Source organism: Protopterus annectens, chromosome 16.part0 (assembly GCF_019279795.1).
Source record: "Protopterus annectens isolate FY-2018-M chromosome 16.part0, PAN1.0, whole genome shotgun sequence".
NCBI classification, from domain to species: Eukaryota; Metazoa; Chordata; order Ceratodontiformes; family Protopteridae; genus Protopterus; species Protopterus annectens.
Genome location: NC_056750.1, coordinates 1782566 through 1787765, shown reverse-complemented (window position 1 = coordinate 1787765; position 5200 = coordinate 1782566). Strand labels below are relative to the sequence as shown.

The 5200-nt window shown below is 48.8% G+C and overlaps 1 non-coding gene across 1 annotated transcript; it reads right to left on the bottom strand.

The window, feature by feature from the left end:
* Positions 1 to 881: 881 nt before the first annotated feature.
* On the bottom strand, positions 882 to 1035 carry LOC122791136. Its single transcript, XR_006363105.1, has one exon. It is a non-coding gene; the product is annotated as a 5.8S ribosomal RNA (ribosomal RNA).
* Positions 1036 to 5200: the final 4165 nt, after the last annotated feature.

The following is a 5200-nucleotide window of genomic DNA, read 5'->3' as shown; positions in this document are numbered from 1 at the left end:
CAGCCGCCAGGTTGAATCCTCCAGGCAGACTGCGTGGACCCCACCCGTTTGCCTCTGAATGGTTTCATGCCCTCTTGAACTCTCTTTTCAAAGTTCTTTTAAACTTTCCCTTACAGTACTTGTCTGCTATCAGTCTCTTGCCGGTGTTTCACCTTAGATGGAGTTTAGCACCCTCTTTGGGCTGCATTCACAAACAACCCAACTCCAGGAAGACCTGAATCTGACACATCAGGGCCACCACCGGCCTCACACCGTCTGTGGGCTGAGCCTCAATCACAAAGTTTTGGCCTCCTGGGCAGCACCAGGGAGACAGATTTCTGTACGCCACATTTCCCTGTGCCCATCACCTGGGTGGGTCTTCAGCACTGGGCTCTTCACTCGCCATTACTGAGGGAATCCTGGTTAGTTTCTTTTCCTCCACTTAGTTGTTGTTGTTTGTCTTTTGGCTTTTCCCAGTAAGGGGTCACATTCAGCGGGTTGCCACATCTGATTTGAAGTCGCATTCTGGGCATGGTCACAGGAGGCGGTGGGATGGCAGGGGGCCTCGGGGGCGGACAGACTACACCTCATCCTCCCCAGTCCTCCGTGTGTCTGCTCCCCACCATCAGACTTGGGCCCCTGGGAGCCGGGAGGGCGGGCGTTGGCCTCCACCCCTGGAGGGCAGCCCAGTGGTGGTACTACCGACATCCTCCGGGGGGGCTGGACGAGCATCTGCTCCCTCCCATCCTTGGACAGGCTTTCTGGCTCGGGGAAGCGGGAGACTTGTCTCCTTCATCTGCGTCTCTCGCTGGGGTGACGGGGGCCCCACGGCAGCCTCCCTTGACTCCCCGGTTGCAACCTGAATGTGGGTCAGACATCACCGAGGATAATGGAGGGCACAGCAACCCTCAGACAAGTGTAGCCTTGGGAGTAATCCGGGGCCACAAAGTGCATTCGAAGTGTCGATGATCAATGTCTCCTGAAATTCACATTAGTTCTCGCAGCTAGCTGCGTTCTTTATCGACACACGAGCCAAGTGATCCACCTCTTAGAGTTGTACTGGCTCTCATCTGGCGGGGGCACCACAGCCTGCACGAGGTTTCACTGGTGTCATCATGGGTGCCTGGGCCGGGATTACTGGCCCTGTGCTGCAGGACAGCAGGAAGGTCCATGGTGGCCGGAAAGCGGCCGCACCGTCGACCCTCTGCACCCCCGTGCAGAGCTGGGCATCCTTCACAGGTACCCACGACCGCCATTGGGAGGAGTGGACTCTGGTGTGCCATCCCCGGGGTGGTGTCGCATGGCTGGAGGGGAGGCCATCTCCCACTGCCAGGATGGCCCCCTCTTCTTCCCCTTGCTGCATGGGGAGCCATCCACCTCCGGGGCATGCAGTGGACTGCACTGCTGGGCCAGGCACACCCTCCACCACCATACCCTCGTGGCAGCGGAGGAGCACCCATGCCTCCCACCTCACAGATGGACCCCCTCCCTCCTGCCACCAGGAGGTGAGGGGGGGATGGACACCACCCCTCCTCTCACTCCCTCCCCTCTCGCCCTGCCGGGAGTGCCGTGGACTTGGTCCTGCCAGCCTCCACCAGGGCGCTTGGAGAAACAGGAGTCAGAGAGAGATGCGGAGAGAGATGTAGAGAGTTAGGGTGGTGGAGCGAGGAGAGGCCCTGGTACCCGGAGACGGCGCCATCCCAGGAACCTCTGCGTTAATGATCCTTCTGCAGGTTCACCTACGGAAACCTTGTTACGACTTTTACTTCCTATAGATAGTCAAGTTTGATCATCTTCTCGGTGCACTCCCGGGGCTGTGACCGACTCCAGCAGGGCCAGTTCGAGGACCTCACTAAACCATTCATTCGGTAGTAGTGATGGGTGGAGTGTACAAAGGGCAAGGACTTAATCAACTGGAGCTTATGACCTGCACTTACTTTGAATTCCTCACTCATAGGGAATAATTGCAATCTCCGGTCCCTATCACGAATGGGGTTCAGCGGATTACCTGGACCTGTCAGCCAAGGGTAGACACATGCTGATCATTTCAGTGTAGCATGATGCATACAGCCCCGGACATCTAAGGGCATCACAGACCTGTGATTGCTCAACCTCTTGTGGCTGAAAGCCACTTATCCCTCTAAGAAGTTGGAGACGACCGCACAGGGCCGCATAACTAGTTAGCATGGCAGAGTCTCATTCGTTATCGGTATTAACCAGACAAATTGCTCCACCAACTAAGAACGGCCATGCACCACCATCCACAGAATTGAGAATGAGCTATCAATCTATCAATCCTTTCTGTGTCCGGGCCGGGTGAGGTTTCCCGTGTTGAGTCAAATTAAGCTGCAAGCTCCACTCCTGGTGGTGCCCTTCCATCAATTCCTTTAAGTTTCAGCTTTGCAACCATACTCTCCATGGAATCCAAAGACTTTGGTTTCCCAGAAGCTCCCCGGCGGGTCATGGGAATAATGTTGGCATCGTTTATGGTCAGAACTACGATGGTATCTGATCATCTTCAAACCTCCGACTTTCGTTCTTGATTAATGAAAACATTCTTGGCAAATGCTTTCATTTGTCTTGCGCCGTGACATACTCTAGTAACATGACGTGGCTTTCACTGCCTTCTTACACAATACAGAGTGTATATGAAGCATCTCCTGAGTATGTGGTAAACTTTATGATGTACTCCTTGCACAGTATATTTATACTGGTGTTGTTTCTAACATGCATGGTCTTGCAAAATGTATATGGCTATGAATCTTATGGATCATTGCTTGCCTAGTGTCGTTCCTACTTTCTTGTGTACTTAAACAGCTGTACCATTATTTACATATATGCATTATGCCTGTATCAAGGACATTCTGATATACTTAAAAATACAAATATGCCCTAGATGAGTAAACAGACAGGTTTGTTGCATTACTCGTGCAAAATATGGTTTACATTATTTTATCTGGATTGGAAGCAGAATTGTGAAATAAGGTGGGGGTATGAGCTTCACAGTGTGAACAAAAGTCGTGCCTTATGGCAGGGATTAATATACAGCAATGCTGAAGATTTCAGTGCCCTCAACCATTCCTTACTTCTGAATGGCACAAAACAATTACATTACTAATTGTGGTTTGAACAATTCATGTACTTATGAAACTACCTGAATACATCCTGTACCCAAGTGTGACTCTTTGCTAATATTGGGATCCAGTCAGACAGATGTACACAAATAACAGTTTGCCTTATCGTATAGAATGGTGATTAAAACTATTTTCAGTGTGTGTTGTTTGTGAAACATACATCATAACACTAAGGACAATTATCAAACTGTACAGTGCTATGTCATGAATAAATGATTGGACTGACCATGAAGCTTTGTGTGCCCAAGTAGACATTCTGCCATATCATAATATGTAAAATTTGTGAAAACTGATTTCATGTTTAATATTGGGCACATTGTTTTTATTTCTGAAGGAGAAATGCACAAGCAAAAGCCACCCCACCCAGGGCATGTACAATATTGCACGACTGTGTTATGTGTCTTCCAAATACACATAATTTATAGTATAATTGTTCTGAAAAACATCAAAACATCTGTTAATCTGCAGTAAGGCCCTCTAGTCACATATGTAGTATAACTGTTTCTCATAAAAGTGCCTGCAATGCCAAAATAAATTCTATCTTTGAGCACTATTATTTTACAAATAATCTATCCACATTATAGCTCATTAGATGATTATATAGGTTCATAGGTTTATACTAGGCTATCTGCCCTAAGGCATTTATAAGCCTAGCCCAAATTTTTGTGGCTTACGCCACCCCTTATATGAAAAAATACTGTGCCCATTAGTTTGTTGTGCCTCTGTCCAGCAGTGACACAGAGATGATTCCCGGGGTAAACCTACGATCTCCCATCCACAGGTCTAGATTTCTCTTGAACAGAGTCAGCGAGGTGCTCTGCCTCACATGGACCGGGATTTTATTCCACAGCATAGGGAGTCTCTGAGTGATAAATCTATCCCTCCAGCACGTCCTATTTATATCCATGCTAAGGTTTAAGTCGCTTGCTCTAGTGGTTTTGGTGGATTTGGATTTTTTGAGGTGGGGCATGTCCATTAATTCCGGGTTGGACATGGCCTTGTATGTCAGGCACATGTCACCTCTGAGCAGACGGTATGCGACTGAATAGAGCTGGAGTTTCTTCAATCTGGCAGCATATGACAGATTTTGGAGTCCCTTTATCCTTTTGGTGAGGAACTTTTGGGGTCTCTCCAATTGCTGCAGATGTCGGGTGAGATACATCCCGAATGGGGCATTGTACTCGATCATTGGTCTGATAAGTGAAGAGTACAGGGGAACAATGACCTCACTAGATCTGGATGTGAATCCCTTCATGATCAGGTGGGCAATGTAGAAGGTCTTTCTAACCACTTTAGCAACGTGAGTGTCAAAGAAAGGCCACTGTCAACCTGGGTCCCCAGGTCCCTGATAACCTCTTCTGTGCTTAGTGGATTGCCACCTATATGGTAGCTTGGGGTTACCTTGTTTTTCCCGAAGGGTATGACTATACATTTTTTGGAGTTTAACTTCAGGCCATGGCTCTGGCACCAGCTATCTGTTTCCGTGAGTCCCTTCTGAAGGATATCCGTGTCCGATGCACTTTCCACTATGGCGCCCAGTTTGCAGTCGTCTGCAAACTTTGTCAGCCAAAGTCCTCCCATGTTGGCCTGTACTTCTGAGAAGTAGATGCCAAACAATAGGGCCAAGGACCGAGCCCTGTGGGACACCACTTGTGACCGGCTTGGAGTGTGACACAGCGCCAGCAACTCTAACCCTGTGGGTTCTGTCCTTAAGCCAGTTTGCAACCCATCTTGTGACATATGGGTTTACATTTAAGCTGGTAAGTTTTTCTACAATACCCGAGTGGGGTATTGTGTCGAAAGCCTTTGCAAGGTCAAGGTAGGCTGTATGGACTGCCTTTCCTCATCAATGGCCTTGGTGACTGTTTCAAGAAGTCGACCAAGTTCAAAAGGCATGATCTTCCCTTGACAAAGCCAAACTGGGTCGGGTCCAATGTCTGCAAGTCCCCTATATCTTTGTTTATGAGCTCCATTATGATCCTCTCCATAGCTTTGCAGACTAGACTTGTTAAGCTTATGGGGCGGTAATTACCAGGGTCCGTGAGGCCGCCTTTGTGGAGTGGGACCACAGTTGCCGTCGCCACTCT